The following is a 23,878-nucleotide window of genomic DNA, read 5'->3' as shown; positions in this document are numbered from 1 at the left end:
TGATTCGCAGGACTCTACTGAGACCCATTCGGAGTCCGGTATGCCGTAAGATGCTTCAATTATGGAACCCACGGATGTCTCTACCTTAGATGGGTCCGGAGTCGCTGTGCAGCCATTGGCTTTTGAGGGTGTTTTAAGGCCTACAGATTTGTATATTAGACTGATGCCATCTTCAAAACTAAGGCCAAAATCTAAATCTGTCTAAAAAACCGATGCCTGGGCCACATGTGCAGGCCCCTGTGCCTAAGAAATATGATCAAAATGGCTGAAGATTTAATTACTCTGATCAGGGGTTGCCAACCCCCTCCCTCTAAGATGCCTAGGCAAGACATTGACTAAGAATCTTCTGAACAGGATTCTGTTTCTTCTGATTCTTCTAATGAACAGGACTTGTCTATCCCTACTTATGAGGACTCTGATGCAGAAGATTCCATTTCTTCTGCTTCTCCTCCTGAGGATTTTTCTTTTGGGGAAACTTTACATACCTTATGGGAGCATTTCCACTGGGGAAAGTCCGGATTTCTCTGAATCTAAAAAGAGACTTGGGGATTTTCTTCTTCATCCTCATCATAGGCCTTTGGCCATGCATCCAGTTCTAGACATTGTTGATGTTTTTTCAGAATCTGGTATGATTCCTGATTCTCTGCCTCCAGCTCCCTGTAAGCCAGATAGGTACTACAGGGTGCCTGACTCCCACAAATTCCTTTTCAAAAATCTCATTGCTGACCCTGAAACCATTTCTCAGGGACCGAAGGGCATTAAGGCCTCTACTGCTGAAAATCCTACCCCTTCTGATAGAGATTCCAGGGTGCTAGATAGATGGGGTAAGAAGGTTTACACAGCTGCAACCTTGGCAATCGGGGCTTTAAACTGTCAATGTCATATGCTTAAATATCAACAGCATGTCATGGGACTACTTATTAAATGATAATCTCTGACTGTGTGGAAAATAAAGATTTGCAGGATTTATTACATTCAGCTGAACAAGTTGGAAAACATACTTTGCAATGTGGTTTTGATTCCTTGGAGGCCTCTTGCAGGGCTGCTATAACTGGATCTGTGCTAAGAAGGCATGCTTGGCTCAAAGAGCAAACTCTGCTGACCATGTCAAAGCAAAGTTGTTGGATGCTCCTTTACAACAGGACCGTCTCTTTGGCGCTAAGGGTGAAGAAGTATTAAAAAAGATGGAAGATAAAGCTAAATCTATGCAAACTGTGAAAGATTTCTTACAAGTGCAACCTCCAAGATTTAGTAGACACTGGCCTACTAAAAACTGGTCCTTTCCAGTCTCCTCAAGAGCCTCTCAAGTCAAATCAAGACATTCCAAAGGCTCCAGGTTTCAGTCACAAGGAAGTTTTAGAACAAAACAATGGGGTGCCTCCACCTCCAAATCTTGAAGCAGCAAGGCACCTTCTTATAGCAAACTGTCTCAATGACTTCCCCCTACAGTCACCAAGCACTTGTAGCCGCTCCTTTGGGGGGAAAACTGGCACTTCATGCACGAAATTGGGAACTCATTACTCAGGACAAGTGGGTTTTAAATATAGTATCCCAGGGATACAGATTTCATTTCTGCACGTTTCCAATTCCAAACGGATGGCCAGATTTGCTTCCAAATCAGTGGGCATAGGCCCAGAAACAAGTCATATCCCTCATGGATATGGTGGCTATTCAACCAGTACTAGAAAAGGAAAAAAGACTAGGTTTTTATTCAATACTTTTCCTGGTACCCAGAAAAGACAAATCATGGAGTCCAATTCTGGACTTATCCATTCTAAATACCTTCCTGGACATTCCAAAATTCGAGATGCTGACTCTACAACAGTTACTGTCTATGCTAGACAAGGATGCCTGGTTGGTTACTCTAGACTTAAGAGGCTTACCTGCATATCCCAATCAGGGAATCTTGCAGAAGATACCGCCGCTTCAAAGCAGGCTATTTGCATTACCAGTTCTTTGCACTGCCCTTTGGCTTATCTACTGCACACAGGGTCTTCACAAAGTGCCTGGCACCAGTGATTACATTTTGCAGACAAAGAAACATTCAAATTTATTCTTATCTGGACAATGTTCTAATTCAGGCGGAAAACAGACACTCTTCTACAACATTTGGCGTTTGTAAAAAGGCTTCTAACATGCCTAGGGTACACCATAAACGAAAAGAAATCACAACTGGTACCCTCTCAAATAATTACATTCCTGGGTGCAAGCTTGAATACAACTGCCCAGATGGCTTACCTCACGCCAGACAAATTCAATTGATAACATACTTCAAACAAGTGGCCACAAAACCCAGCTATCTGCAAGACAAATTCTGTAGGCTTTGGGGTTCATGGCATCTTGCATTCTACTAATTCCATATGCGAGACTGCATATGAGGAAACTTCATTGGTACCTAAAAAGTTTATGGAGCCAATATTGTCATAGTCTGGAAACAATGATTCCTCTCATTCCTTGCCTACAACAGGAGTTCCTAGGGTGTGCAGAGGCCCGTCACCAAAGGAAGGGTCTGTCATTCATTCTACCCCTTGCCACCCAAACCTGACTACAGATACATCATACTATGCTTGGGGGGCCCATCTGGCAGGGAGATGCATTCCAGGGCTAATTGAGCCCAAAACAAATGCATCTGCATATCAACCAGAAAGAGATGCTAGCTGTTCAGAATGCTCTGACAACCTTCAAGGACTTGCTTCATCCAGGACAACTACTGATAAAGGCCAACACCACGGTTATGTGGTACACATTCGTACCCCCTTTGCAGACTAGCCATGGCATTGTGGAATACAGCTTTGACTTACCAAATACATCTTCAATCTCAATTCTTGCCAGGAAAACAAAATACTCTGGCAGACGACCTAAGCAGAAATCTTATGGAACCGCACGAGTGGAAACTAGATCCCCAAATCTTCAGCATGTTAACACAGAAATGGGGGAGCCCAGACATAGATCTAGTTGCCTCTCACCAAAATTATTAACTGGACAAATTCTGCACAAGGACTCATCGCAGACCAGCATGGAAAGTGGATGCCCTATTCTTCAGTTGGAAAAACCTGTCAGTCTATGCCTTTCCCCCTCTGTCTCTTCTCGCCAAGGTCTTACTAAAGGTCAGACGGGAAAAACCAAAAATGATCCTAATTGCTCCGGACTGGCCTCGCCAGCACTGGTACCCAATTCTAAGGAATATATCTCAGTTGCCTCCTTTGGTACCTGCCTCAAATACCTCATCTACTGTCTCAGCAGAACAATCAAATTCTGCACACTCTGCTCCAAACACTGAACCTCGCAGCATGGCTGATCATTTAATTATTCAAACACCTCTCAGTAAATCTGTGATGGATGTCATTTTGGAAGCCAGAAGGCCTAGTACTAGTAAATCTTATGCTGATAAATAGAAGAGATTCTGTGCTTGGAACCAAGCACAAGGAACGTACACAGCAAAGCCCAATATCCCTCAGATTTTACAATATTTGACTGAGATGCTTGACTAGGACCCATCTTTTTCTTCAATAAAACTCCATGCCTCTGCCATCTCGGCTCATTACAACACGGAGCCTCCCCTCTTTTCTCATCGTCTGCTTAAACAGTATTTTAAAGGGGCCAAAAATTTAAGGCCTCCCAGAAGATTACCAACTCCTGCATGGGACCTCAATTTTATGCTGGAAAAACTCACCCTGCCTCCTTTTGAACAAGCAGCTACTGCGGGTATAAAATTTTTATCTTGGAAAACAGCTTTCCTCTTGTCAATCACTTCAGCAAGAAGGATTTCAGGACTACAGGCCCTCATGGCGGTGGAGCCTTTTATTATATTTCACCCGGACAGGGTGTCCCTCAGGACCAATCCTTCTTTTATGCATAAGGTGGTATCCAGTGTGGCTCTTAAACAATTCACCTGCCAACATTTTACCCAAATCCGCAGAACAAGGGGGAGCGGATTCTGCATTCATTGGACGTACACAGACAACTAAGATTCTACTTAAACTGAACCAAATCTGTCTGAGCAACTACTGGTGGCATTTGCTGCAGGTTCAGAGGGGAAGGCTATATCAAAGCAGATTATTTCTAAGTGGATAAGCCTCTGCATTTGTTTCTGCTACTTGCACCATGGTAAACCTGAGCCCAAGGGGATCAGGTCATATTCCACCAGGGCTGCCTCTACCTCAGCAGCTTTTCTCAAAGGAGTTCCAACCAAAGACATTCTAGAAACTGCTACTTGGAGCTCTGTTCATACCTTCACAAGGCATTATCATTTGCCTCTCTTCTCCAAATCCAGGGCAGACTTTGCCACTGCAGTTCTGCAGGGCCTTATAGCCACTCCTAATGCTATTTTGTCCATCCTCCCATCCATAGCTTTGGGATTCTACCCAAATGTAATGACTGCAACATTGAAACACGAAGAACATAGTACAGTTGTGTGCACTTACCACAAATGTAGATGTTTGAGTATATTCACTGTTGCAGTCTGGGTTACCCACCCGCCATCCCCCTTTTCTATAACATCTCCTTCCTTCACTATATTCTAAAGCCTTTGTGGTGTATTTGCTTTTAGATGAAGGTAAAGTTTATGTTGCTAAAAGTGCATTTACATATATTTGTTTATTTATGTGTGTGTGTGTGTGTGTGTATATATATATATATATATATATATATATATATATATATATATACACATTTCTGATGAAGTTCAGTTTTATTAAAGGAACGAAAACGTTAATACAGGTGGCTATTGTTATTTAGTTTCAATTGTGTTGGTTCATCATATATATATATATATATATATATATATATATATATATATATATATATATATATATATATATATATATATATATATATATTTTTTTTTTTTTTTTTTGCTCATTTGGGGGGAACCTGCCATCTAGGTCAAGAAAAAACTGAATAAAATGGCATCTGCTGCATGTTTTATACTCCTGACATCATGGAAGAGGATAGAGCAACCGACGCAGGACCCAAGACTTTGTTATTCAGGCCGACTGAGGGCAACCTGCCAGCAGATTACCCAAATGTAATGACTTCAACAGTAAATACACTCTAACATCTACATTTATGGTAAGTGTACACAACTGTACTTTCTCTGCACTTCCCTTAGGCTTTTCTACTTCTCCCAGAGTTCTCACAAAATGTCTGGCTCCAGCTGTTGCCTTTTGCAGGCAAAGGAATGTCCAGATTTACCCATACTTAGACAACTGCCTTGTTCAGACAGACAGCCAGGAAAAGCTGCTCAAGCACCTGGCCTTTGTAAAGTCCCTACTTAACCTCACTAGGGTACACAATCATCGAAAATAAATCCAAACAGGTGCTCACCCAAAGGATTATATTCTTGGTAGCAAGCCTGGATTCATCATCCCAGATGACATTCCTTACACCAGAAAAAAAATTTCCTGACAGCCTACTTCTCTCAACTAGACACCAGACCCCAGCTATCTGCAAGGAAAATCCTGCAAGCTGTGAGGTTCATGGCATCTTGCATACTACTCATTCCATATGCCAGACTGCATATGAGGAAACGGCAGTGGTACCTAAAAAGCCTTTTGTGTCAACACTCGCAAGACCTGGAGAGACTCTTATACCTAAAATTCCTTGCCTCAGATAAGGTTCTTTGGTGGGAAACAGTATGCTCCCACAAGGGGCTACCTTTCTCACCACCCCCTGCCGCCCAGGCCCTCACCACAGATGCATCAGACTATGCCTGGGGTGCACACCTGTATGCCAGGTGCATACAGAGCCATTAAAGCCCACAGCAAATCCCTCTGCACATCAGCCAAAAAGAGATTATGGCTGTCCAGCATGCCTTAATAGCTTTCAAGCCCTTTCTCTCCCCAGGGGCTCTCCTGATCAAAACGGACACTACTGTAATTCTGTATATCAACAAGCAGGGAGGGACTCGCTCCTACCCTCTATGCAGACTGGCCATGACCCTTTGGCACACAGCCTCTGCCATGCAACTCCACCTGTTAGCACAGCTCTTACCAGGTTCTCTCAACTCTCTGGCAGACCAATTAAGCAGAAATCTTCTGGACCCACACGAGTGGAAGCTCAACAGAGGAACCTTCACCCTAATAACTCAGAAATGGGGCACGCTGAAGGTCTACCTCATTGCCTCCCACACCAACCATCAGCTCAGCAAATTCTGCACCAGGAAGCATCACTGCATGGCTTGGAAAGTGGATGCCCTGTCCTTACCCTGGGTCAATCTATCGGTCTTTGCCTTTCCTCCACTGCCTCTCATCCCCAGGGTACTGCTCAAAATAAAGAAAAAATTAAGGACAATTCTTATAGTTCCAGACTGGCGTCGCCAGCACTGGTACCCCTTGCTGCACAGCTTGTCACCGCTCCCACCATGGCATTTTCCTCAGATTCCAAACCACCTGACAGAAGGAAGGGGAATTCATGCATCCCCAATTGCAGACACTCAATTTGGCAGTTTGGCTTATTCCTTAACCCCCCGATCAGTCTGCCGACCTCTGTAAACAGGTTCTAGATGTTATACATGAGGCCAGATGCCCTAACACTAGAAAGTCTTATGCTGACAAATGGAAAAGGTTCTGCACGGATTCAGACTAAGGAAGCCAATATGGCACAGCCCTCCCTCCCCTCCCCTCTCATCCTGGATTAGTTAGCTGACCTACTACACAGTGACCTCTCTTTTTCCTCTGTTAAAATTCATGCCTCTGCTATCTGTGCTCATTTTCACACTGAGCAGCCTCTTTTCTCACACCCCTTGATCAAACAGTTCCTAAGAGGGGGCTAGCAGCTTGAGGCCACCCAGAAGAGCACCAACCAGAGCTTGGGACCTTAACTTTGCGTTAGAAAAGCTCACCCTGCCCCCCTTCGAACCAGCTTCTTCTGCAGTGCTAAAATTCTCGTCTGGAAGACTGCTTTCCTTCTGGTATCATCTCAGCCAGAATTCTCTCCAAGCTGCGAGCACTCATGGCTGTGGAACCCTTTATCATCCTCAATGCCGACAGGGTATCCCTCAGGACTTAACCCTTCCTTCATGCCCAAGGTGGTGTCCAGTGTGGCTCTCAACCAATCCATTCATTTGCCTACCTTTTTTCCTAATCCCCAGAACAAGGTGGAAAGGATCCTGCACACTCTAGATGTGCACAGGCAGCCCAGATTCTATCTAGATAGGACTAAATCCTTCAGTAAGTGTGATCAATTGCTGGTTAGCTTTGCTACAGGGGCAGAAGGCAAAGCCATCTCCAAACAAACCATTTCCAAATGGATAGCACACTGCATCCATTCCTGCTACAAACAACACGGTAAACCTCCCCCCGAGAGGGTCAGGACTCTCTCCACCAGAGCAGCCTCCACCTCTGCAGCTTTCCTCAGAGGAGTCCCCACCAGGGAAATCCTGGAGGCTGCCACCTGGACTTCTGTTCACACTTTTACCAAACATTACCACCTGCCTCTCTTCAAATCCAGGGCAGGGTTTGCCTCTGCAGTCTTGCAGATCTTCCTAGCCAGCCCCTAGTTTCCTTGACTGCCTCCACCATTTCCTCAGCTTTGGCAATCAACCTAAATGTGATGACTGCAACAGTGAAATACGAACATAGTACAGTTGTGTACACTTGCCATAAATGTAGATGTTAGTGTGTTCACTGTTGCAGTCCTGGTTTCCCTCCCACCATCCCCCTTTTTTCTCATCTTTCCTTACAAGGGACATATTGATATTTACTTTCTACTAGTAGGGTTCTTCCACCAGAACCTGGCTCCTACTTTGCAGACTCCTGACAGGTTAGGGCAAGAAAAATTGATGTCAAGTCCTTGGCTGCCTTGCGTTATACTACTGATGACATGACATCAGTCCTGAAGCGAAAGCAACCAACACAGAAATACTAAGCCTCTGGTGTTTGGGCTGGCCGAGGGCTATCCTGGCAGGGATAACCCAAATGTGATGACAGCAGCAGTGAATACACTCAAACATCTACATTTATTTTGAGCGTACGCAACTGTACTTTCCTTCTTCCTTGGTTCGGAAAGATTTTTATTCAAGACTGTTTTTAGTGCCAAAGAATGAATGCATACTTTAAGACCAGTCAGGATCTTTTCTTTCCTAAACCTTTTTTGTGACTGTGCCCAAGTTCAAAATATGCTGTTTGTTCACAACTGGTTACGTGTTCTTCCAAATTGAAGTTTCCTGATCATTTTTTCTTAGACCTGTTTGTGATGGTGCCTAACTTCAGAATGTTGTTTCACATTGTTAGTTCTTCATTCACGTTTCTTGGTAACTCTATATTTCAAAGATGCTTTTTTTATCCAATTCCTTTTCAGGCATTTAAAATTTGTGTATCTGGATCAGTCTTCTGTTTGCTTTACCGTTTGGACTATCCAGTGTATCGAGTGTGTTCATTAGTAGCTAGCACCAGTTATAGCTTGTTGCAAGCTACAGGTTATCCATTTTTTCACATATTTAGATGACTTACTTATCTTATCTTTGCAGAGTCTTTGAAGTGTCAGGAGTCTCTCACTTGGGTGACAGATCACTTTTATATAAGCTGAGATTCCAAGAGAAAATTCAAGTCCTTTTTGACTCAACAAAGAATTGTGTTCCTGGGATATCAGCTGAACACCTCTGGTCAAAGAGCCTTTCTTCCACAGGGAAAAAATAATTTGTGTCCGTTTTCCACGTAGCTTTGGTCACTGCTAGGGAGTACTTAGGATTTTGGGTATCAAGGCATCTGTACTTCTCACAGTTACCCTGGCAAGACCTACTTGAGAAGGATATAATACTTTCTGAAGTATCTGTGGTCCCAATATCAACAATCCTGTCTTTTCAAATCCCAGTACTGTTTTTCAGGAAGTGAAATCACTTATTGGGGACAGCAAATAATCTGCAAATCTAACTTTTCCCTTCTCTGTCCCTGCTCCAAAGCAGTCAATCACCAACGGATGCCTCAGATTTTACTTGGGGAGGCAGTTTCAGGAGGGATATTTGTGCAGGGTGTAGGACACCAAGGGCAGACATAAGCACAAGAGTATAAAAGATGCTTGCCTTGTTCAAGGCACTCTACTAAGTCATCTTTGGTCCTCAAGACCTCTTCAGTTGTCAGTCATGTGGTGCATCAACAGACAAATGGGGAACCAGGTCTCACTACCTTTGCAGACTAGCCATGTTAGCTTGGGATATAGCTGTACAGCACAAGCTCACACTAAAGGCATCCTACATTCCATCAGAGCAAAATTGTGTGGGAGACCCTCAAGAATGGAAACTAGATCAGGGGTCATTCAAGATTTGATCCATGTGTGGGAAGTTCCTCAAGTAGACTTATTTTCTTTTGTGAACAATCAACTGGCAAGATTCTGTTCCAGGACTCCATGTAAGAAGGCCTGGATGACATTTTCTTTTCCTTGGATAAGAGTGTTCTTTATGCTTCCTTGCTTTCCACTGAAATCCAGGATACTTCTGAAGATTCAGAAGGAATTCCTGAAGATAATTGTGGTTAATCCCCTCTGGCACAAGCAACAGTGGATTTTCTTCATGTTTCACTTTTGCAGTCATCACATTTGGGTTATCTGCCTGCAGGTAGCCCTCAGCCGGCCTGAATACCAGGTTTTGGATTCCTGTCGGATGCTGTCTTCTTCCATGGCATCAGGTCGTCAGGGATATAAAACTTCCCACAGTCAAGCTTGGAAAGTGGATGCCGTGCAGTGCCCGAAGCAGAAGCCATTCACAACTTCTGGTCAGCCAACTCCTAAAATTTTCTTTTTCGAGTTTCAGAACCGAAGTCTTCAAAAAAGCTAAGTAACCCAGTTGGGGATCCTTTTTCTTGCTCTAACCGATGTCAGTAAAAGTTAACAATTGTCTTAACCTGTGGAAACAAACATCTCATAAAGATTTTCATTCGTACTGCATTCCTTGCTTAGGCCCAGACCACGACGTCCCTCGCTGTCGGTTTTGTGCCTTTTTCAACCCCCAAACTATTCGTCGTCGGGCTATTTTTGCAGCAAATTATTTTGGTTCTCTGTATCCGTACTCCAAAATGGCTTTAAGCCATCTGACTACTGGTCTTCTGAAAAACATAAGGATAAAGACAGACACAGACCACATAGGTCCAGAACTGCCAACGACGCTTCTGTTAAGCTAGTTGCCATTTTGCCGGTACTCAGTGAGGCGCCTTCGCAGCCCCTGATGCCCACTACTTTAGATTCGCAGGCCTCTACTGAGACCCATTCGGAGTCAGGTATGCCGCTCGATGCTTCTTTGACTATGGAACCTGCAGATGTCTCTGCCTTGGAATGGGTCAGGAGCCACTGTTCAGGCACCGGCTTCTGAGGGTGTATTCAGGCGTACAGACTTGCATTTTAAACAGACGCCATCTTCTTCATCTAGGCCTAAAACTCGCACTACACCTAGAAAACCGATGTCCAGCCCGTATCCTCAGGCCCATATGCCTAAAAAACAAATGCTTAAAATGGCTGAAGACCTTAATTAGGGGAAGCCAGCCTTCCCCCTCTGAGACCTAGAACTGATTTTCCTTCTGTTCCTTCTGATCAGGAATCTGATATTTCTGTTTCTTCTGATTACCAGGATTTGCCCTTATCTACCTATGAGGATTCTGATGTAGAAGATTCTATTCCCTCTGCTTCCCCTCCAGAAGATTTTTCTTTGGTGAAACCTTGCACACTCTTAGGGAACATTTCCACTGGGAAAGCCAGGATTACTAGACGCCAAAAAGAGGCTTACAGAATTCTTACTACTTCCTCAACACTGGCCTTTAGCTAATCCCTCCTGTTCTGGACATTGTAGATGCTTTTTTGGACTTTAGTCTTTTCCCAGAAACTTTACCTCCAACTCTCAGAAAACGTGACTGGTATAACAAAGTACCTGACTCTCAAGTTCCTCTTCAAGAATCCTACTGCGGATCCAGACACCATTTCCCAAGGACCAAAAGGCAATAAAGCTACTGCTGCCAAAAATCCTACCCCTTCTGATAGAGATTCTAGAGCCTTGGACAGATGGGGTAAGAAGATATACACTTATGCTAATTTGGCTATTGGGGCTTTAAATTGCCAGTTTCATATATGTTAAAGTACCAGCAGCATATTATGGGACTACTTAAACCGAAATTGATGTTGATTCTAGACTGTGCTGAACAGAAAGAATTACAGGATTTAATGCATTTTGCAGAACAAGTTGGTAAACATACTTTGCTGCTGTCACTGGGTCTGTACTTAGAAGGCATGCTTGGCTTAAGGAGCAAAACTTGCCAGATGATGTTTAAGCTGAATTGCTGGATGCTCCCTAAAGCCAAGACCGCCTGTTTGGCAACAAAGTAGAAGTCCTCAAAAAGATGGAGGAAAAATCGAAATCTATGCAAACTGTTAAAGATTTCCTACAAGTACAGCCTCCCAGATTTAGTAGACATTGGCCTTCAAAGAATTGGTCCTTTCCAGTCTCTTCCAGGCCTTTTCAGTCCAAACCCAGGAACAGCAGACCACCTAGGTTACAGTCTCAGGCTACGCACAGACCTAAGCAGTGGGGGGCTCCCACTTCCAAAGCAGGGAGTATTAAGCCACCCCCCTACGGAAAAATTGCACAATGACTTAACCTTCACCCTTCCAAGCCTTGCTCAACTGCTTGCACCCTTAGGAGGAAAACTCGCCCTGCATGCAAGAAACTGTGAACTCATTGTCCAGAACAAATGGGTTTTGAATATAGTTTCTTAAGGATACAGATTCCACTTCCACATCCTACCAACCCCAAATGGTTGGCCAGACCTACCCCCAAATCAGTGGGCAGAGGCTCAACAGCAGGTTCTCTCTCTTCTAAGTATCAGGGCTATTCAGTCTGTCCCAGCAGAACAGAGAGGACCAGGTTTTTATTCAAGACTTTTCCTGGTACCCAGAAAAGAGCTCCTGGCGTCCTGTCCTGGACCTCTCTATTCTAAACACCTTTCTGGTAATCCCAAAATTCAAAATACTAACAATTCAACAGCTGTTTCCTATGCTAGACAGAGATGCCTGGTTGGCAACCTTAGTTAGAGGAAGCTTATGTGAACATTCCAGTAAGGGAATCTTGCAGGAAATACCTACGCTTCAGGGCAGGCTCCATTCACTATCGGTTCTCTGCACTTCCCTTTGGCTTGTCTACTGCGCCCAGGGTATTCAGAGTGTTTAGCTCCAACCATTGCATTTTGCAAGCAGAGAAAGTCAAATAATACCCTTACTAGGACGATTGTCTGATTCAGGCAGAAAGCCAGGGCTTGCTATTAAAACATCTGGCATTCGTAAAGAAACTTCTAACTTCATTGGAGTACACCGTAAATGAAAAGGAATCTCACCTAGTACCCTGCCAACGGTTTGTATTCCTGGGAGCAAGCTTGAACACAACTTCCCAGATGGCTTTCCTCACTCCAGAGAAACAAGTTTGTTTGACAACCTACTTCATACTACTGGCCACAAAGACAGCTGTCTGCAAGGAAAATTCTGCAAGCCTTTAGGTTCATGGCCTCTTGCATTCTATTAATTCCATATGCAAGACTGCATACGAGGAAACTACAATGGTATCTAAAAAGTCAATGGTGTCAAAATTCTCAGGACCTGGAATCAATGATTCCTATCATTCCTTGTATAAAGACAGAGTTCCTTTGGTGGGCAGAGGCCTGCTGCCCCAAAAAAGGGCTCCCTTTCACTCTACCCCGTCGCCCAAACCCTAACAGACGCATCAGACTATGCATGTGGGGCTCACTTGGCAGGGCAGTGCATTCATGGCAAATGGAACCCGATATAGATGCACCTGCTTATCAGCCAAAAGGAAATGTTAGCTGTACAGAATTCCCTGACAGCCTTCAAAGACCACATTCTTCCAGGACAATTATTGGTAAAGACAGCACCACAGTTGTGTGGTACATAAACAAGCAGGGGGAATCCACTCGTACCCTCTGCAGACTAGCCTTGGTTCTGTGGAACACAGCCTTGAGCTTCCAAGTGCACCTACAAGTGCAGTTCCTGCCAGGCAAGCTAAATTCATTGGCAGACTTAAGAAATCTCATGGACCCACACAAATGGAAACTGGAACAAAAAATATTCAGCTTCTTGAGGAACAAATGGTGGACTCCAGAGGTTGACCTGTTTACCTCCCCTCAGAACTACCAGTTGGACAAATTCTGCACAAGGACTTCCCACAGTCAAGCTTGGAAAGTGGATGCCCTGTCCTTTACCTGGGAAAGCCTCTGTTTATGCCTGTCCTTCTCTGCTTGTCTCGAAGGTTCTGCTCAAGATCAAACAGGACAAGCTAAGGACAATACTGATTGTACCAGACTGGCCACGCCAGCACTGGTACCCCTTCTTGCACAGTATGACACTGCTGGAACTGTGGCACCTGCCTCAGACCCCTTCCCTGCTGTCCCAGCAGGCCGGCCAGATTCTGCATCCTCAACTTCAAACCTTGAACCTTGCAGCTTGGCTGATTCCTTGAGTTCTCCAGTAGCATCCGACAGTAAGCAGATGCTAGATGTCCTTCTGGAGGCAAAAAGCCCTAGTACTACAAATCCTATGCTGAAAAGTGGAAAAGATACTGTTCCTGGAGCCAGACTCAGGGGATGGGCACAACAGTGCCCAGCTTACCTTATATTCTTCAATACTTAACAGAAATGCTCCACAAGGGCCTATCCTTCTCATTAATTAAAATTCATGCCTCTGCCATTTCAGCACATTATAATACTGAGCCCACCCCTCTTCTGTCACCTCCTGCTAAAGCAATTCCTTAGATGGGCCAAGAATTTAAGACCCCCCCAGGAGATCCCATACTCCAGCCTGGGACCTTAACTTTGTATTGGAAAAGCTCACTCTCCCGCCATTTGAGCCAGCTGCAACTGCAGAGTTGAAATTCCTTTCTTTGAAAACAGCTGTCCTTCTAGCCATCACTGTAGCAAGAAGAGTGTCTGAATTACAGGCCCTCACGGCAGTGGGAACCCTTCATTATCTTCCATGCAGACAGGGTTTCCCTCAGGAGCAATCCTTCCTTTTATGCCCATGGCGCTGTGTAGTGTGGCCCTAAATCAGTCTATTCATTTGCCTACTTTTTTCCCTAACCCACAAAACAAAGGAGAACGAATACTGCACTATTTGGACGTGCACAGACAACTTAGATTTTATGTGGACAGGACTAAGCCTCTCAGAAAATCTAAACAGCTGCTAGTTGACTTTGCTGCAGGGCAGAGGGGAAGGCCATTTCAAAGCAAACCATTTCTAAATGGATAGCCCATTGCATTCATTTCTGCTACAAGCACCATGGAAAATCTACCCTACAGGGGACAAGATCACATTCCACCAGGGCTGCATCTACCTCTACAGCCTTTCTCAGAGGAGTCCCTACCAGGAACATCCTAGAGGCTGCTACCTGGAGCTCCGTACATACCTTCAAGCATTACCACATGCCTATTTTTTTTTATAAATCCAGAGCTGGTTTTGCCACTGCAGTCTTGTAGGGCTTAATAGCTGGTCTTTATGCTCTAACTTTTTCCTTCCTTCCTTAGCTTTGGGAATCAACCCAAATGTGATGCCTGCAACAGTGAAACACGAAGAACAAAGTAAGTTGTGTACATTTTCCATAAATGTAGATGTTAGTGTATTCACTGTTGCAGCCCCTGACTTCTCTTGGCTCTACCTTTCCTTCTTGTTTGGTGTATTTAACCTCTCTGGTTTATTTGCTTTTTGATGGAAGTGTACCATACCATATAATTGCTCCCCTTGGGGGGCACCTGACATCTGGGGCAAGAATAACTGATGTAATGGCATCTGCTGCATGTTTTATACCCCCTGATGACCTGACGTCATGGAAGAAGAGATGACATCTGATGCAGGAATCCAAAACTCTGGTATTCATTCTGGCTGAGGGTTACCTGCAGGCAGAGAACCCAAATATGATTACTGCAACAGTGAATACACTCGTAACATCTACATTTATGATAAGTGTACACAACTGTACTTTCTCCCTTTTGGCATTAAATTTGGGCAATTACCACAAGCTTCTTTACAAAATCAATGTCCTTCTATTCATCTGTTAGTGTTCTTTACATGAGGGAGTTGCTTGCTCAAGCGACCTGACCTCGATCAATATACCAAAGTCTTTTACTACAGTGAGGTGCGCGGTGCATCTGACGTAGGCTATCAGACATAGGCCGTAGAAGTGATATACACACGCACCATTTTCAGAACTTTGCTGCCAGTCACAGACATCGCTCTGCTGTCGGAATCATTTTCTTCAGTAAAGATAAGTGCCGCATTGGGGAACCTTTTTGTCTTCTGCTAATGTTTTCTCTTGGTTGAGGGGTTAATGTCTCCCTAGAAAGGGAACTGTGTGCAAAATGCAGATTCCACACAAGGGCAGCCACTTCCAGTGCTTTTGTCTTGGCCCCCACCACGACCATAAAAACTGTTGGATTTGTCAGTTTGTGCGTAAAACCCTTTGTATTGGTCTTTTGTCCCTTGCTCTTTACTTGGAAAACCAACATCTAAAAATATTAGCAAAAGTGCGATGGACGGTTCCTCGGACCCATTGACCGAACCTACTAAGCAGAAAGCCAAAATACCTAGGCCTGAAGATCCAATGTTTCATGCACGCTGACCCCAGTCAGTTGCAGCTGACTGTCTGGGTGATAGGTGTCTAAAGGGAATTAAGACACTGTTTACTGATGACATGGAACAAGTACTAATGGAGTGACAGCCTGCTACTTGAAAATCAAATATTAGTAAATGGAAAATGTTTTTTTAGTTGATGCCATCAACATAGCCAGCTCCCATTCAGGGTTAGAGTTTCTCTGGTTTTATAATGTTTGTGAGTTGCTGTCCTGTGGCCTTACTTGTCTTTCAGGGTTCATTTATTGGCCATTTCATCATGTATGCTCATGGATTCTCCTCTCTGTGCATTCATCCATCCACAGTCCCTTTTCCCATTTGTACACAGTCATGGTGTCACTTCAGTAGTGGCAGTCATCTAGATATAAGATTCACATCACCAGGTGGCTAGCCCTGTTGCGGTTCATACCAGACACACAAACTCGCGCATTCATACCTATGGACAGTATAGTGTGTCCAGTTCAACTATTGCTTCTCTCTGGAATGTGGGGGAAAACATCTGATGTTAATTTTTTTGGAAGGTGTTTTTACATATGAGGCTTACTGCCTATGCAAGCCTAGCCAAACAATTCCCCAGATATTTCTTCCCACAATATTTACTTCCCTGGGCCCCTGTCTAGCAAGGCGACTGACGTGATCCCCGGGGTGAATTTTCTATCTCCCATCCAATCGTCAAGGTTCCTTTTGAAGAGGGCCAAGGAGTCGCTCTGCTTGACATGTATGGGCAGTCTATTCCAGAGTATGGGGAGTCTCTGGGTCAGGAACATATTCCTCCAGCTTATTTTGTTCATTGTGATGACAAGGTTTAGATCCTTGGAGCGTGTGACTCTGAGGGATTGGGATTTCTTTAAGTGGACCACATCCAACAGCTCTGGGTTTGACATCGCCTTGTATGTTAAGCCGAGATCGCCTCTGTGTAGAGTAGACGATATGCCACAGAGTGTAGCTGGAGTTTTTTTTAGAAAGTCAGCATAGGGCATTTGTTTTAGGCCTTTGATTCTTTTAGTGAGGTATTTCTGCAGCCTTTCCAGTTGTTGCAGATGTCTTGTGAAGTACAAACCAAACTGGGTGTTGTACTTTAATCGGTCTAATGAGGGATGAGTACAGTGGAACAATGACTTCTTTTTTTCTGGATGAAAAGCCCTTGGATGTCCTTCAAGGATGCATCTGCAGTCCTTACAAATGGGTTGTCCTGTCGTCAGGCAGCCCTTCGGTCGGCCGGATTCCAAAGTCTGGGTCTGGCCTCGGCTGGTGTCGCACTTCACCCGACGTCATAGCGGCAGTTCTTCGGGTATAAAGGCATCAGCCGACGCCATTTTCCTCCGTCTTTCTTGCCGCGTAGCGCCCAAAGCAGAAGCTGTTCGCAAGTGCCGGTCGGTCAGAACCAGAGATTACTACTACAAGTACCGAAGACTTCTAAAAAGCTAAGTACCCCGTTGGGGACTCTTTCTTGCCTCAGCCGATGTCAGAAAAAGTGAATAACTGTTTAACTTGTGGGAAACAAATACCTCATAAAGATTTCCACTCTTACTGCTTACCTTGTTTAGGCCCAGACCACGACGTAGCAGCTTGTCTAGCCTGTGCTTCTTTCAACCGACGGACGCTTAGACGTCGGTCGGAATTTGCTGAAGAGTTTTTCGGCTCCGATTTTGCTTACATTATGCCGTCGGATCCTCCGACTACGCAAATTTCTAAAAAGCGCAAGGAAAAGGACCGACACTCGCGGTCCGCTGTTTTGGCCGAAACCGCGGTTAAGCCAACCGCGAGTGTCTCGGTTTCGGCTGAAACAGAGTCCACGGTTCTTCCTTCGGCCAAAAGCTTGCCATTTACCGAGGCCTCATCCAGCCTGGCTGAATCTCCGACTGAAATCCCACCTGCTCTTGCAGGTTTGCAGGATTTATCTGATACTATCCCTTTGGATATTTCTACCCCTGCACGTGGAGCTGCTAGGCCTCCTGCATCCATATCTATTAAGGCCTTTGCCAGGGCTAAAGCAGCAAAATCTACCAAATCGGTGCCTGCTAAGACCCCCCTCTCACAGGCCTAGTTCCAGTTCACAAATGCTTAGTCTAGCAGAGGATCTCATTTCTTTGATCCGGGGATCCCAACCACATCCAGACAGGGCCTCTCACCCACCTCCAGAGAAGAGGACTAGAGCAGAGCCCCCTGAGCCAGTTTCTTCAGATGGATCCTCTGATGAGTCAGATAATTCAAACCCTCCAGAGGGCCCCTTTTCTCCTTATGAGGACTCTGATGCAGAAGAGTCCATTCCTTCTGCCTCTCCGCCTGAGGAATTTTCTTTTGGGGAAACCTTGCATGCTATGAGGGAACAATTTCAATGGCAGGGCCAGGATTTTTCAGACTCTAGGAAAAGTCTTAGAACCTTTTTGCATTTGCCACAGCATAGGCCTTTAGCCATTCCTCCAGTACTTACTGTTGTGGATGATGCTTTTAATGATGCTTGTACTGCTCCTGATTCTCTTCCTCCAGCCCCTGCTAAGCCCGATAGGTACTACAGGGTTCCAGACACACATTATCATTTGTATAATGCCCCTTTTGCAGATCCCGAAACTATCTCCCAGGGACCCAAGGCTGTAGCAGCTTCTTCTACCAAAAACCTCCCTCTGAAAGGGAATCTAGGGCCTTAGAGAGATGGGGTAAAAAAGTTTACACTTCTGCTACTCTTTCAGCTAGGGCCTTGAACTGTCAATTCCACATGATTCAGTATCAGGAATTTATGTTAGACCAATTAACTAAAAAACTGTCCTCGGATGAACCATTAGACAAAATCTGTACAGGAAATGGTACATAACATTCAGCAGGTCAGTAATCATTCCTTAAAATGCGGCTATGATGCACTGGAGGCTTCCTTTAGATCAGCCATGACTGGCACAGTGATCAGAAGACATGCATGGTTGAAAGAGCAGTCCTTACCAGACCATGTTAAATCAAAGCTCCTAGATGCTCCCATGGATAAGCTCAATTTGTTTGGCTCCCCTGCGCAGCAGGTGCTGAAGAAGGTGGAAGACAAAGCAAAATCTGTTCAGACAGTCAAGGATTTCTTGCAGGTCCAGCCTCCAAGGTTTAGCAGGAACTGGCCTTCCAAGAATTGGTCCTTTCCAGACACCTCCAGAGCTCCGAGAGGCAGGAATAGGCGCTAAAGAGGCAGGGGTCAATCCAGAGGTGCCTACAGGGGACGTCAGTGGCAGGCTAACAACCAGCGAGGGACAGCCACAGATCCAGCCACCACCACTTCCACAGGACAATCACAGTGACTTGGCTCTGGCACCGCCTACCAGGGAACAACTAGAAGCACCCTTAGGCGGGAAGCTAGCCTTATTTTCAGTAAACTGGCATTACATCACAGGAGACAAATGGATTTTACAGACAATAGACCAAGGTTACAGGTTTCACTTCCATACTCTATCAAGGAAGAGAGGAATGCCAAACCTACCTCCAAATCAGAAGACAGAAGCTCTAGAACAAATAACTCACTCACTAAGGATGAGAGCTATAGAAAGGGTACCATCTATGGAACAAGGGCAAGGATTTTACTCCAGACTCTTCCTGGTACCAAGAAAAGAAAACCAATGGAGACCTATTCTCGACCTGTCCGCTTTAAACACATACTTCATTGTTCCAAAATTCAAAATGCTGACCCTACAGCAGCTTCTTCCCATGCTGGGCAAGGAGTCTTGGCTGGTAGCTCTAGATCTCAAGGAGGCATACCTGCACGTCCCCATACGACCAAATTGCAGAAGATACCTCAGATTTATTGCAGGATCAGAGCATCATCAATTCTCAGCATTGCCCTTTGGCTTATCTACTGCGCCCAGAGTATTCACGAAATGCCTGGCATCAGTAATTGCTCATTGCAGGCTTCAGGGAATTCAAATTTATCCTTACCTGGACGACTGCCTGTTACAAGCGGACAACAAAAACAAATTAACAAAAGATTTGGAAAGGGTCATTCATCTACTACAAACCCTGGGATACATAGTCAATATAAAAAAAGTCAAGGCTGATACCATCCCAAAGGATAACCTTCTTGGGTGCAGATTTGGACACATCAAAACAAATGGCATTCCTAACAGTAGAAAAACAGGAGCAACTCCCTCTCTACTTCATGGCATTAACAAAGCAGAACCAGCTAACAGCAAGAAAAGTCCTGCAAGCTCTCGGTTACATGGCATCCTGCATAATATTGATTCCACATGCCAGACTACATATGAGAAAGTTACAGTGGTACCTAAGGAATTTATGGTCTCAGCACAAGCACAGCCTAGAAACCCAAATTCCAATAATTCCATGCCTGAAACAAGAATTCCAATGGTGGGCTCAGGCCTGTCAATCAAACAAGGGACTGCCCTTCCACAGCACTCAACCAAGCCAGACCATCACAACAGACGCCTCAGACCTCGGTTGGGGGGGCGCACATGCTGGACAAGTGCATACAAGGCTTATGGACTCAAGACCAGCTGCACCTACACATAAATCAAAAGGAAATGCTGGCAGTAAAACTGGCAATTCAGGCATTCAGACCATTTCTTCGACAGGGTCAACTACTGATAAGGACAGACAACACAACAGTTATGTGGTACATCAACAAACAGGGAGGCACACATTCATACCCTCTATGCCGGATGGCAATGGACCTCTGGAATGTGGCACTGAGCTTCAACATTCAGCTTCAAGCAATTTATGTGCCAGGAAAAGAAAATATACTAGCAGACATCCTAAGCAGAACTACCACGGATGCCCACTAATGGATGCTGCATCCGGACATCTTCAAAACCATTACAGGGAAATGGGGACTACCAGAAATAGACTTATTTGCATCCCCACACAATCACCAACTGAAAAAATTCTGCACAAGGACGTACCACCCACTTGCTTGGAAAGTGGACTCCCTATCTTTCAGTTGGAAAAACCTGACAGCATATGCATTCCCACCTCTTCCTTTGATGCACAAGGTGCTATTGAAGATCAAAGAAGACCGTCCAAGGATCATCCTGATAGCTCCAGTCTGGCCAAGGCAACATTGGTACCCATTACTGAGGAGCATGTCTCGGGAACAAATATGGCCTCTGCCCCTAGTTCCCTTACTGTTAACACAGAACAACTTCAAAACCCTGCATCCAAACCTGAAAACACTGCAGCTGGCTGCCTGGAACATTGCATAAGACATTGCATAAGACCAAATAACCCAGATTTATCTCAAAGGGTTAAAGACATTATCTTGGAGGCTCGCAGACCCTCAACAAGAAAAAATTATTCAGCAAAATGGAAAAGATATCTCATTTGGAGTACTGCAAAAGGAGAAGAATGTGTCACTGGTAAACATAGCTAACATCCTGGAATACTTGGCAGAGCTCTTCCACAACGGCCTGTCCTATTCTTCCATTAAGATTCATGCATCAGCTATTTCAGCAGAATACAACTTGGATCCTCCAGTCTTCTCACATCCTCTGCTCAGGCAGTTTCTGAGAGGGATTAAAAATGTAAAGCCACCTAGGAAGCCACCATTGCCAGCATGGGACTTGAACTTTGTGCTAGAAAAGTTGACACTCCTCCTTTCGAGCCAGCAGCAACAGCAGAATTACAGTACTTATCATGGAAAACTGCTTTCCTGCTTGCAATCACTTCAGCAAGAAGGGTATCTGAGCTACAGGCATTAATGGCAGTGCAGCCCTTCCTGATCTTCCATCAAGATAGTGTCCATGAGAACTAATCCTTCTTTTATGCCAAAGGTGGTCTCCAGGGTATCTTTAAATCAAGCTATCCACCTACCAACATTCTTCTCCAACCCACAGAACAGGGGAGAAAGACTGTAGCATACCTTGGATGTACATAGACAATTACGCTACTACCTGGACAGGACCAAGAGCAATAGAAAGACTGACCAGCTACTGGTAGCATATGCGACAGGAATGGAAGGAAAAGCAATTTCAAAACAGACAATCTCTAAGTGGATAGGAAATTGCATTAGATTTTGTTACTTCTACCATGGGAAGAAAACTCCAGAAAACATCAGGCCTCACTCTACAAGGGCTACAGCCACTACCACAGCTTTCTTATGAGGAGTGGCTACCAAGGACATTTTAGAGGCTGCTACTTGGAGCTCCGTGCATACATTTGCCAAGCATTATAATTTACCTTTATACTCCAGATCCCGAGCAGGTTTTGCCACTGCTGTTTTGCAAGGGATCTTAACTGCACCATAATCTTATTTCTCCTCCTCCCCCAGTTTGGCTATGGTATTCTACCCATTTGTAAGGACTGCAGATGCATCCTTGAAGGACATAGTACAGTTTTGTACCTACCATAAATGTAGATGTCCAATAGGCATGCATCTGCAGTCAGGATTACCCACCCTCCTTCCCCTCTGTGGTACTCCTAGGGTATTTGCCCATCTTGTAGCTAGCTGGGGGAATCTATTATGGTGTATGTTTGTATATATGTACATACATGCTTATTTTTTGTTTGCTCTCTACTATTTGGAACCATTTGCATTTATCCAAATTTAGCCTTCCTAGAGGGCACCTGGCATCTGGGGCAAGAAACACTGAGGAAAATGGCGTCGGCTGATGCCTTTATACCCGAAGAACTGCTGCTATGACGTCGGGTGAAGTGTGACACCAGCCGAGGCCAGACCCAGACTTTGGAATCCGGCCGACCGAAGGGCTGCCTGACGACAGGACAACCCATTTGTAAGGACTGCAGATGCATGCCTATCGGACATCTACATTTATGGTAGGTACAAAACTACTTTATGATCATTCGAACATCTGTTATGGTAAGCTTACTTATACAAGTGTTCTTTAGCTGCTCGTTTTCAGTGACAGTTAACACAATGTACTGCTTTTCAGATTTAAAAATGTTAGCGGGATACGTTTTCATTTTCATGACGCTGATAATTCCATTAGGTTTATGCCTGTTTTGAAATACGACCTGCGGTGGTATTTCTACTGAAGAGTGAATTCTGTGTAGGATAAAAGGGAACTTCCTCTTCTGTTTGAAAGGTTCTTATCAGTGGGTTGTTTTATCATGTGAATTTCTCAGATTGTTAGTTTATTTATGGATTAGGTCACCAGATTACTAGTGAAAACACCAGGTGAATTGTGAAGTTTTCAATCGTCATTGTGGGGTGTAGAAACTAATACATTATGTTTAAAGCTACCCTTTAAAGTTATTGCATAAAAAGATAACTGCTACAAAATCAGGAAAATTGCACCCTTTTGATGTCATGTGCTTGTTAAGCTCTTCAGCACCTCTAAACCCTGAAACTTTAGTATGGCAGAGCAAGGTGTCTAATAGCTTTTAAAGCTGTTAGATGTTCATCGTGCATACAGCTGCAGTCATAACAGATGGGTTATCCTGCCGTCAGGCGGGTCCTTGGTCGGCCGAATTCCAAAGTCTAGGTCCGGCGTCGGTTGTCGCCGCTTCCTCCCTGACGTCAGTGCGGCAGGGGTATAAAAGAGGCAGCCGCCACCATTTTCTTCAGTCTTTCTTGCCGCGCGGTGCCCGAAGCAGAAGCAGTTCGCAAGTGCCGGTCAGCCAGCTCCTGAGATTTACGAAACTATTTCAGTCGAAGTCTTCTTGAAAGCTAAGTACCCCGTTGGGGAAACTTTTCTTGCCTCAGACCGATGTCAGACAAATTTAATAATTGCATTTCATGTTGGAAGCAAATACCGCATAAGGATTTCCATTCTTACTGTATACCTTGCTTAGGCCCAGACCACGATGTCTCGGCCTGCCGTTTTTGTGCTAGATTCAACAAACGCACTATTAAGCGTCGGACGGAGTTCACCTTTCAATTTTTTGGCAAAAAATTTAATTATATTATGTCGTCAGATACTCCGACTCCAGTTTTGAGCAAAAAACGCAAAGATGAGGACTGGCATACGAGGTCCGCACCACCTACTGATACCACGCTAAGGCCAACTACCGGTTCTCCGGTACTCAGCGAGGCGCCTACGCAGCCCCTGAGTACCGATGACTATGCATTACCAATGTCTTCAGTACCCGAGATCGCAGGCTCCTCGGCCCCCATTCCTACTACAGGTTACCGACGCCACTCCTGGCGGGGAAACTCAGAATTTAGACAGGCCTGCCATTTCTCAAGGGGTCTTCTGGCCTTCCTCCTTCTCTGTTAAAGCCTTCACTAAATCTAAATCAGCCATGAAAACCAAAAAACAGGTTCCTCAGGCACCCTCTCAAGGCACCATGCCTAAAAAACAGATACTTAAAATGGCTGAGGATTTGATTACTC

At 44.7% G+C, this 23,878-nt stretch overlaps 1 protein-coding gene across 1 annotated transcript in view; it reads left to right on the top strand.

Annotated features, from left to right (window-relative positions):
* The window catches only part of UBA1 (ubiquitin like modifier activating enzyme 1), a 2,903,587-nt gene that overhangs the window by 1,611,443 nt on the left and 1,268,266 nt on the right, over nt 1–23,878 (top strand). The gene's annotated exons all lie outside the window — the stretch shown is intronic.

The sequence above is a fragment of the Protopterus annectens genome, chromosome 8.part0, assembly GCF_019279795.1.
Source record: "Protopterus annectens isolate FY-2018-M chromosome 8.part0, PAN1.0, whole genome shotgun sequence".
Classification (NCBI taxonomy): Eukaryota; Metazoa; Chordata; order Ceratodontiformes; family Protopteridae; genus Protopterus; species Protopterus annectens.
Note: the sequence above shows the minus strand (reverse complement) of the source record. Positions and strands in the feature narration are given on the sequence as shown.